The sequence below is a fragment of the Cherax quadricarinatus genome, chromosome 18 (assembly GCF_038502225.1).
Source record: "Cherax quadricarinatus isolate ZL_2023a chromosome 18, ASM3850222v1, whole genome shotgun sequence".
Lineage (NCBI taxonomy): Eukaryota > Metazoa > Arthropoda > Malacostraca > Decapoda > Parastacidae > Cherax > Cherax quadricarinatus.
The window spans coordinates 41,372,413-41,384,697 of NC_091309.1; the positions used below are offsets into that span (position 1 = coordinate 41,372,413).

General features: G+C 40.1%; 1 protein-coding gene across 2 annotated transcripts in view; it reads right to left on the bottom strand.

The window, feature by feature from the left end:
• MKP-4 (MAPK Phosphatase 4) overlaps positions 1-11,910 on the bottom strand; it is a 157,806-nt gene extending 145,896 nt beyond the window's left edge. The window contains exon 1 of one of the 2 annotated variants that reach the window (XM_070086442.1): positions 11,769-11,910. The gene's annotated coding sequence lies outside the window, so the exon portion shown is untranslated. The remainder of the gene's footprint in view (positions 1-11,768) is intronic. The other variant, XM_070086441.1, reaches the window with a different exon arrangement.
• Positions 11,911-12,285: the final 375 nt, after the last annotated feature.

Sequence of the window (12,285 nt, forward strand, 5' to 3'; positions counted from 1 at the left end):
TTCCATTGTATTGTTAAAAAACACCTATTAAATCTCACATAAATGTTATATCAGTAAACTACCAATAGATTCTAATGCTTTGATTTTATCACCATGATACAACCCCTCCATAAAATGCAGTCACTAAACTGATGTAATTTATGTGCTTTGACCAATTCTTTATTTACAACTTGTCTAATTGTACAGTTAACCATTTGAGGGTCGAGAGGCTCTCTCCCAAATTCGTTCTCAGGGTCGAAAATTTTTCGAAAAAAAAAAAAAAAAATTATTTTTTATGAAATGACAGAGAATCTTTTTCCAATCATAATGACACCAAAAGTATGAAATTTGATGGAAAACTTACAGAATTATGCTCTTGCAAAGTTAGTGGTCTTGAAGTAGGCAATTTCTCCCACTTTGAGCCCTATTTTTGGCCAATTCCAATGTTGCAGTTGACTAAATTCATAGCTATTTCCCTAGAACTCCATTTGTTCTATCGATTGAGTACAAGAATCCACCCATTTACTGATTTCAAGTACCCAATAAAGTGGTCACAAATTGGCAATTTGGGCAATTTCACACAAATTTCAAAAGATGCCAATTTTGAAACAGGGTCCAGAATAAACAAGACAGACATTCATGGCACTAAAATAACATTTTATCTGTTCATTAGTCATGTCTCTAGGCCCCTCTTACATTACTTTTGCTTTCCATTTTGAATTTTTATTCTCAAAGAAAATACACCTACCATCCGACTTACGACCTGCTCGACATACGACCATTCGACTTGCGACCGTGTTTTGTATGCCAAATTTTTGGGAAATAAACAACTATTTGTGATGTACACAGTGTTTATCCTAAACCTTACAGTATAAAACACAGTACTAACAGCATAAAAAGCAATGTAAAAAATGAAATACCAGAATAAAACAATTAAATAAAGTCATTACAAAAATGTGATGTTGATATTCAGTAGTAAGGTTCGACTTATGTCCATTTTGACTTACCACCAGTTGGCCAGAACCAAGCTCGGTCATAAATCGGATGGTAGGTGTAAAGTGGACCTCCGACTTACGATATTAATCCGTTCCAGAGAGCCCATCGTAAGACGAAATTATCGTAAGTCGAATGAATTTTCTCCATGAGAAATAATGGAAATCAAATTAATCCGCTCAAGACACCCAAAAGTATGAAATTTTTTTTTTTTACCACATGAAATTTACATTTTCCTACACACAAAAAGGATACATGTACAATATATATTGTGCATGTACTAGTGTACTAAATGAAGAATAAATGACACTTACCTTTATTGAAGATGTGGTGATGAGTGATGAGACACTGTTTGTGTTCTGGGAGTGCCTTTTCCTCCTGAGTAATGTAGGTCCTGTTAGGCATTTTCTTCCAGAACAGGCCTTATCACACTGTCTATGCCACTATGATTCTTAAATCTCTCAAACCAACCTTCGCTGGCCTTAAATTCACCAATATGAGCACTATTTCCAGGCATTTTATCTTGTTCACCTGGATGTTAGTCGACTGGTGTGGGTCACATTCTGGGGGACAAGATTAAGGACCCCAATGAAAATAAGTTAGACAGTCCTCGATGACACACTGACTTGAGTTATCCCGGGTGGCTAACCCTCTGGGATTAATTGTTTCTCGGTATTCTCGATAAGCCACACCAACAACAGTCTCTCCATATCTTCAAGTAGTACAGCTGACCGTGGTACGATAGTATTTCTCACCCTTTTTACCACAGGGTTGGCACTAGAAGCTTTCTTTGGGCCCATGGTGGCTTATTTAGCAGCTACAAGCACTAAAAACACTGGAATACAAAATTTATCGAATGTATGTGTGCAACCGTCAACAATGTCACACTAGCTCAGCTGAGGCGCTCAGGCCAGATGGACCAGACGGCCGCATTCGGGATGAATGATGTAAGTCAAGTTTTTCAACATAGGTTGGGGTCAAATTTTTACACTGACAAGCATCGTAAGTTGGTTTTATCATAGGTTGAGGCCATCGTAAGTCGGGGGTCCACTGTAGAAGGTTTTCTGTTATGTATACTACTGCATCATTATAAAAATGGTATAAATGATATCAACGCACTTGTGAAAGAATATTAGGCTCACCAGTTGACGTGTATTGGGCGTGTGGCTTGATTTGTTTACTCTTGAACATTGGCAAAAATCAATCATTTTTGCTACTTTGAGCTCAATTTCAAGGTACTTGTCATCTTTAAACCAATCAAAATCATCTCTATTTTTGTAATATATCTTCCATTCTATCAAATGAGACAAAGGAAACGAGAGTACAGCTATAAGTACCATATAAAAATACACTAGAAATTCGCTGTTTTAAACCAAAAACACAGTCAGATTTTTTTCTCATTATGCACAGCGTGCTTCAGGATTTTTTTTTATACTGCACACACTGACCACACAGACCCATAATTTCATGTGTAGGCCTGCCAGCTTTCTTCCACCAGATTTGAAGGTGCTAGAATTTAGGCGTACAAGTACGTGACAGACCATGGCTACAATGACGTACTTGTACGTGACCGACCCTCAAAGGGTTAAACTTCTCATTAATGGACTAATAGGAGGGAGGGGTGCATTATAATGCTGACTGTCTGCGACTTCTGAATTACGACATTAAGAATTCATGATCATCCGGTTGTCTTCTGAAGTAGTGGACTTGGTCCGCTGATGCAGAAGACAACTGGAAGCTAATAATATGGGTATTGTAACCTGTAGTACTGCAGTACAGTACACCCTCTTCTCACTTAACAATAGAGTTCCATTCCTAAGACCATGTCAGTAAACAAATTCATCGCTAAGTGAAGAGCATACCATAATGGTAGTGGGTTTGTGTCAACCATCTTTGATATTGTTTTAATGTCATCTTTGCATCATTTACAGCATTACTGGTATATTTTTCAAGGTTTATACAGTAGTCTACTGTACATTGCAATAAACAGAATAGAGGAAATCAGCTCTAATATACATTACAGCCTCTCCTCACTTACTGATGGAGTTCCATTCCAGACCACGTCAGGAAATGAATTCGTCGCTAATCGAGGAATCACCCCTTACTGACACTTCAAAAGTGTCACCACCCAAAATTAAAACATTCAGTTTTATTTTTGCTGGGAAATTCCTTTCAGTCTGTTTATTATTAATGGTAATACAACATGAAATAGGTCAATGACTTACTTCAGGGATATTTCAGGAAACGTGTGCATAGCTGACTACTTGGGAAATTTTTTTTCAAGAAAATTGCACTTTTTCAGTACAGTGGAACCTCTACTTACGAGTTTAATCCGTTCCATGACCTTGCTCGCAACTAGATTTGCTCGTTTGCAGAGTCAATTTTCCTCATTTAAATTAACTGAAATGGAATTAATTCGTTCCAGTGGAATTCCTGGCACGAGAAAATACTTCAATAATTTCCCTAATATCAACTCTACAGCTTATTTATCTATCATAATTCATGTAATATGACATAATAAACAATATCAATAACATAGAAACATGATATATACATTAGAATGAATAAAATACATGTCATTAGGTATGTGGCTAGTGGTGTTGACAGCAGCCATTGTCGTTGGGGTTTATAGGGCCACCACAGCGGCCATTCCTGCTCCTGATTACATGTGTAGAGAACCTAGGACAACCCAAAAAAGTCAGACACAGTGACTTATAAGTGCTACACTCTTAATGCTTCACTTAATTGCTACACTCTTAATGCTACACTTAACTGCTACACTCTTAATACTACACTTAATTGCTACACTCTTAATGGTACACTTTGCCACTGCTGCTTCATGTTGTCTGCCACTGCTACCTCATGATGTCTGCCACTGCTGCTTCATGCTGTCTGCCACTGCTACCTCATGATGTCTGCCACTGCTGTTTCATGTTGTCTGTCATTGCTGCTTCATGTTGTCTGTCACTGCTGCTTCATGTTGTCTGCCACTGTTACCTCATGATGTCTGTCACTGCTGCTTCATGTTGTCTGCCACTGCTGCTTCATGTTGTCTGCCACTGCTACCTCATGATGCATGCCACTGCTGCTTCATGTTGTCTGCCACTGTTACCTCATGATGTCTGCCACTGCTGCTTCATGTTGTCTGCCACTGATACCTCATGATGTCTGCCACTGCTGCTTCATGTTGTCTGCCACTGCTACCTCATGATGTCTGCCACTGATACCTCATGATGTCTGCCACTGCTGCTTCATGTTGTCTGCCACTGCTACCTCATGATGTCTGCCACTGTTGCTTCATGTTGTCTGCCACTGCTGCTTCATGTTGTCTGCCACTGCTACCTCATGATGTCTACCACTGATGTCGCCAAAGAATTGAACATTTCTGCTATTTTGAGCTCAATTTCAAGGTACTTTTCATCATGAAACCAATTAAAATCCTATTTATTTTTGTAGTATATCTTCCATTCTATCACAAGAGACCAAATAAAACGAGAATACAACCATAAAACCATACAAAAATATACAACTAAGGGGACGCTAATGGCTGAGAAGTGTGCTCCGTTATTTACGGTCCGATTTCTTTCATTTTTGGTGTACGTTAAGAAGCATGTTTTCATCATATATTGCCCAAGTTTCAATAAGATAGTCCACAAAACAACTGAGATCCAATTTCCTAGATCAAGAGCAAGAGTCCCCCCTCACCAGTGTCAATTAACCTCCCCTGAGGCCTGCTTGCATCTGGAAATTATGCTCGCGTCTGGAAGCAAAAAATCGACTGAGCAGCTGCTTGTATCTGGGAAAATTCGCATGTGGATGCACTCATAAGTACAGGTTCCACTGTATTTGTATAGGATAAAAGTGATCTTTTATAATTACTCTTCAAGCGTGTAACATTTTCTGTAATGGTCGCAGTCATTTTTTTTTTATCCCTCCACCTTTCAATACCTCTCTATATAATATTAGTTTTTATTAATTTGGGCGTCTTTATCATGCTTCTACATTATTTATGTTATACCTAATATTATTCTGGAATAAATGTGATAGGTAGATAACGTTCATTGATAGTAATAGTATAATTATACAATATTTATATGGGCAATCATAAGTTACTGAGACACTGCTCGCTTCTCCTTCTGCTATAGCTCTGCCCACTTTGTAATGATGCTAAATGGTGAATCAAATATGTACATCAGAAAGAAAAAATAAAATAAAAATGAAACTCCAACTTGATAACTTTATTTTAATTTTAATAACTCTTATATATTACAGAAAACAAATACACATACGAGTTAAGCTTACAGAAAAATAACTTAAGAATCTGGCAATATTTTGGTACAAAGAATTATAATCACTTTACAAAAAATTATTTTTATGACACGGCGAGTCTAACACATTAAATTCACCATTTAACATTGTTATGAAGTGAGAGGAGCTATAGGAGAGAGGGAGAGGCCAGCAGAAGGAGCATTCAGTATCTGGTTAATCGTCATGGGTGATGGATGCTCGCTGTGGCACTAATAAAATGTTGTGGCCTGGGTGGGGGGGGGCATAGGGGGGTGGTGATGGTGGTGTGAATGTGTGGGTGGGGTGATGATGGTGCAGGTGGGGTGGTGATGGTGTAAGTGGGATGGTGGTAGTGGTGTTGGTGGGGTGGCATGGGTGTGGTGGTGGTGTGGGTGGGGTGGTGGTGTGGTTGTGTGGGTGGTGGTGGAACGGGAGGGGTGGGTTACTGAGAGCTTCGACCCACCACCACTGACTCTCTTCATTATTGTGGTGTTGTTACGACTGATACAGATGTGTTGTTATGACTCATAAGGATGTGTTGCTGACTTACATGGTTGTGTTGTTATGACTCATACAGTTGTGTTATGACTCATACAATTGTGTTGTTATGATTCATATGGTTGTCTTGTTATGACTCATACAGTTGTGTTGTTATGACTCATATGGTTGTCTTGTTATGACTCATACAGTTGTGTTGTTATGACTCATACAGTTGTGTTGTTATGACTCATACAGTTGTGTTGTTATGACTCATACAGTTGTGTTGTTATGACTCATACAGTTGTGTTGTTATGACTCATACAGTTGTGCTGTTATGACTCATACAGTTGTGCTGTTATGACTCATATGGTTGTGTTATGATTCATAAGGATGTGTTGTTATGACTCATACAGATGTGTTATGACTCATACGGATGTGTTGTGACTCATACGGATGTGTTATAATTCATACAGATGTGTTATTATGACTCATATAGTTGTGTTATGACTCATACAGTTGTGTTGTTATAACTCATATGGTTTTGTTGTTATGACTCATATGGATGTGTTGTTATGACATACGGATTTGTTGTTATGACTCATATGGCTGTGTTGTTATGACTCATACATGTTGTGTTGTTATGACTCATACAGTAGTGTTATGACTCATACGGTTGTGTTATGACTCATACAGTTGTGTTGTTATAGCTCATACAGTTGTGTTGTTATGACTCATACTGTTGTGTTGTTATGACTCATACTGTTGTGTTATGACTCATACTGTTGTGTTGTTATGACTCATACTGTTGTGTTGTTATGACTCATACTGTTGTGTTGTTATGACTCATACTGTTGTGTTGTTATGACTCATACTGTTGTGTTGTTATGACTCATACTGTTGTGTTGTTATGACTCATACTGTTGTGTTGTTATGACTCATACTGTTGTGTTGTTATGACTCATACTGTTGTGTTGTTATGACTCATACTGTTGTGTTGTTATGACTCATACTGTTGTGTTGTTATGACTCATACTGTTGTGTTGTTATGACTCATACTGTTGTGTTGTTATGACTCATACTGTTGTGTTGTTATGACTCATACTGTTGTGTTGTTATGACTCATACTGTTGTGTTGTTATGACTCATACTGTTGTGTTGTTATGACTCATATGGATGTTTTATGACTTATACGGTTGTGTTTCTAGGACTCATACGGATGTGTTATGACTCATACGGTTCTATCGTTATGACTCATACGGTTCTGTTATGACTCGCATGGTTGTGTTGTTACGACAAATACAGTTATGACTCATACGGTTGTGTTATGACTCATAGGGATATGTTATAACTCATACGGTTGTGTTGTGCTAAGTAACGTTGATGGGTTTCTGTACTGGAAATATTATTCTCGTTATCTATAATTCCCCTAATTTACACTTACGCTCACCAAAATGACTGTAAACATAAAATTCCTAATATAGTTATTGCCTAATAAATCTTTAGTCCTTAGTTTGCCTGAGATACTCTCTCAATATATGATCTTTAATAGAAACAGTGTATCATGCCAAGACAAAACCATTCCCATTACTAAATTTACTAATTGTAATATTGTTATATGTTTAGTACTGCATCACTATTATAACTCTAATTAATCACTTCAGTTACCTAACTTCTATATCAGTTTGCAATAATGTATATTAAAATGTACTGCTCCATAACCTGTCAATATAGAGTATGAATAAGCATTAGTCTGCCAGAAGTACCTAGGTATGCTAGTGGTCTTCTTTGTAATTAATATTTTATATGTAAACCAAACATTGTAAGTTTTGCAAGTTAGTTAGTTTAATATGTTTATTATGCACCCCATACCCATCCTGTGGGCAGTAGTCAACCCATACCCATCCTGTAGGTGGTAGTCACCCCATACCCATCCTGTGGGTGGTAGTCACCCCATACCCATCCTGTGGGTGGTAGTCACACCATACCCATCCTGTGGGTGGTAGTCACACCATACCCATCCTGTGGGCAGTAGTCACCCCATACCCATCCTGTAGGTGGTAGTCACCCCATACCCATCCTGTGGGTGGTAGTCACCCCATACCCATCCTGTGGGTGGTAGTCACACCATACCCATCCTGTGGGTGGTAGTCACACCATACCCATCCTGTGGGCAGTAGTCACCCCATACCCATCCTGTGGGTGGTAGTCACACCATACCCAACCTGTGGGTGGTAGTCACACCATACCCATCCTATGGGTGGTAGTCACACCATACCCATCCTGTGGGCGGTAGTCACACCATACCCATCTTGTGGGTGGTAGTCACACCATACCCATCCTGTGGGTGGTAGTCACACCATACCCATCCTGTCGGTGGTAGTCACACCATACCCATCCTGTGGGCGGTAGTCACACCATACCCATCCTGTGGGTGGTAGTCACACCATACCCATCCTGTGGGTGGTAGTCACACCATACCCATCCTGTGGGTGGTAGTCACACCATACCCATCCTGTGGGCGGTAGTCACACCATACCCATCCTGTGGGTGGTAGTCACACCATACCCATCCTGTGGGTGGTAGTAACACCATACCCATCCTGTGGGCGGTAGTCACACCATACCCATCCTGTGGGCGGTAGTCACACCATACCCATCCTGTGGGTGGTAGTCACACCATACCCATCCTGTGGGCGGTAGTCACACCATACCCATCCTGTGGGTGGTAGTCAAACCATACCCATCCTGTGGGTGGTAGTCACACCATACCCATCCTGTGGGCGGTAGTCACACCATACCCATCCTGTGGGTGGTAGTCACACCATACCCATCCTGTGGGCAGTAGTCACACCATACCCATCCTGTGGGTGGTAGTAACACCATACCCATCCTGTGGGCGGTAGTCACACCATACCCATCCTGTGGGTGGTAGTCACACCATACCCATCCTGTGAGTGGTAGTCACACCATACCCATCCTGTGGGCGGTAGTCACACCATACCCATCCTGTGGGTGGTAGTCACACCATACCCATCCTGTGGGCGGTAGTCACACCATACCCATCCTGTGGGTGGTAGTAACACCATACCCATCCTGTGGGCGGTAGTCACACCATACCCATCCTGTGGGCGGTAGTCACACCATACCCATCCTGTGAGTGGTAGTAACACCATACCCATCCTGTGGGCGGTAGTCACACCATACCCATCCTGTGGGTGGTAGCCACACCATACCCATCCTGTGAGTGGTAGTAACACCATACCCATCCTGTGGGCGGTAGTCACACCATACCCATCCTGTGGGTGGTAGTAACACCATACCCATCCTGTGGGCGGTAGTCACACCATACCCATCCTGTGGGCGGTAGTCACACCATACCCATCCTGTGAGTGGTAGTAACACCATACCCATCCTGTGGGCGGTAGTCACACCATACCCATCCTGTGGGCGGTAGTCACACCATACCCATCCTGTGGGTGGTAGTCACACCATACCCATCCTGTGGGCGGTAGTCACACCATACCCATCCTGTGGGTGGTAGTAACACCATACCCATCCTGTGGGCGGTAGTCACACCATACCCATCCTGTGGGCGGTAGTCACACCATACCCATCCTGAGTGGTAGTAACACCATACCCATCCTGTGGGCGGTAGTCACACCATACCCATCCTGTGGGCGGTAGTCACACCATACCCATCCTGTGGGTGGTAGTCACACCATACCCATCCTGTGGGCGGTAGTCACACCATACCCATCCTGTGGGTGGTAGTAACACCATACCCATCCTGTGGGCGGTAGTCACACCATACCCATCCTGTGGGCGGTAGTCACACCATACCCATCCTGTGGGCGGTAGTCACACCATACCCATCCTGTGGGCGGTAGTCACACCATACCCATCCAGTGGGCGGTAGTCAAAAGATTACAAAGGTACATAATGGGTCCAGGGACTGGACCCCAAAGTTATGATAGCTGAACTAGTTACAAAGTTATGATAGCTGAACTAGTTACAAAGTTATGATAGCTGAACTAGTTACAAAGTTATGATAGCTGAACTAGTTACAAAGTTATGATAGCTGAACTAGTTACAAAGTTATGATAGCTGAACTAGTTACAAAGTTATGATAGCTGAACTAGTTACAAAGTTATGATAGCTGAACTAGTTACAAAGTCATGATAGCTGAACTAGTTACAAAGTTATGATAGCTGAACTAGTTACAAAGTTATGATAGCTGAACTAGTTACAAAGTTATGATAGCTGAACTAGTTACAAAGTTATGATAGCTGAACTAGTTACAAAGTTATGATAGCTGAACTAGTTACAAAGTTATGATAGCTGAACTAGTTACAAAGTTATGATAGCTGAACTAGTTACAAAGTCATGATTGCTGAACTAGTTACAAAGTTATGATAGCTGAACTAGTTACAAAGTTATGATAGCTGAACTAGTTACAAAGTTATGATAGCTGAACTAGTTACAAAGTTATGATAGCTGAACTAGTTACAAAGTTATGATAACTGAACTAGTTACAAAGTTATGATAGCTGAACTAGTTACAAAGTTATGATAGCTGAACTAGTTACAAAGTTATGATAGCTGAACTAGTTACAAAGTTATGATAGCTGAACTAGTTACAAAGTTATGATAGCTGAACTAGTTACAAAGTTATGATAGCTGAACTAGTTACAAAGTTATGATAGCTGAACTAGTTACAAAGTCATGATAGCTGAACTAGTTACAAAGTTATGATAGCTGAACTAGTTACAAAGTTATGATAGCTGAACTAGTCACAAAGTTATGATAGCTGAACTAGTTACAAAGTTATGATAGCTGAACTAGTTACAAAGTTATGATAGCTGAACTAGTCACAAAGTTATGATAGCTGAACTAGTCACAAAGTTATGATAGCTGAACTAGTTACAGTTATGATAGCTGAACTAGTTACAAAGTTATGATAGCTGAACTAGTTACAAAGTTATGATAGCTGAACTAGTTACAAAGTTATGATAGCTGAACTAGTTACAAAGTTATGATAGCTGAACTAGTCACAAAGTTATGATAGCTGAACTAGTTACAAAGTTATGATAGCTGAACTAGTCACAAAGTTATGATAGCTGAACTAGTTACAAAGTTATGATAGCTGAACTAGTCACAAAGTTATGATAGCTGAACTAGTTACAAAGTTATGATAGCTGAACTAGTTACAAAGTTATGATAGCTGAACTAGTCACAAAGTTATGATAGCTGAACTAGTCACAAAGTTATGATAGCTGAACTAGTTACAGTTATGATAGCTGAACTAGTTACAAAGTTATGATAGCTGAACTAGTTACAAAGTTATGATAGCTGAACTAGTTACAAAGTTATGATAGCTGAACTAGTTACAAAGTTATGATAGCTGAACTAGTCACAAAGTTATGATAGCTGAACTAGTTACAAAGTTATGATAGCTGAACTAGTCACAAAGTTATGATAGCTGAACTAGTTACAAAGTTATGATAGCTGAACTAGTTACAAAGTTATGATAGCTGAACTAGTTACAAAGTTATGATAGCTGAAGTAGTTACAAAGTTATGATAGCTGAACTAGTTACAAAGGTAACAAACTCCAGGTAGATCTGGTCACAATCATGACAACTTACAAAGGTAATAAATCAGCTTCACTCCTATACATGGTAAGGAAATAAACATTTTCATTTTCATTAATAAGCTGGAAGACATGCTTGATCCAAGGGAAGGGAGGATAAGCGGAGTTTTCTGGATTATCTTGGGTAATCTACACCTATGATACTATGTATGATAATCTATGTAATTGTATTTATGTGTACTTATAACTGAATAAACTTATTCCTTGGATCAAGAAACCTCTCACCAGCAGCAACCATTCAGCAGATTTACCAGTCAAAATGTCGGATTGAAAAAAAAACCATTTTTTAGAGTAAAAAGAAGAACTGATGCATAATAAGAGGCCTCATAAGATGGCCAGGGAAGACTAAAGCATAAAAATATTACAATGGAAATTCACTCACTTCCGCCTTGTTGTTGTTTGAGTTTTTAGGGCCACTGACAACACACGCCGTATCGAGCCCTGTCTTCCAGTGCCCGGAAAAGGAACCTCCAGCAAAGTGGAAGAAATTTAACTAATAACTGTGCGTATTATATGTCTCCAATGTGCACTAAAGCCAGGAAGAATGAGCTGGTACAGGCCAGGATCTCCTGAAGGTTTGGAGGGCCAAACCCCTCCCCATTGAGAAGGAGAGATAGGATCAAAGATTGCACCCGGAATGTGCGTAAGGCCGCACGGAGGAGAGTCCATGAAGAGTGGTGAAGGCGGCACCATAGTAGTAAGTGAGAAATGGTATGGTGATACCGACATGATGTGGAAAAGACACTTATGTACAATTCAGGATATTTATTAAAGGAAACGTTTCGCCACGAGTGGCTTCTTCAGTCCTATTACAGAGAAAACTACGAAAACGGGTATATATAGTTGCAGGAGTCAGGTGAAATGTCACGTGGGTAGTACTAGTACTCTCCTAACTGTGG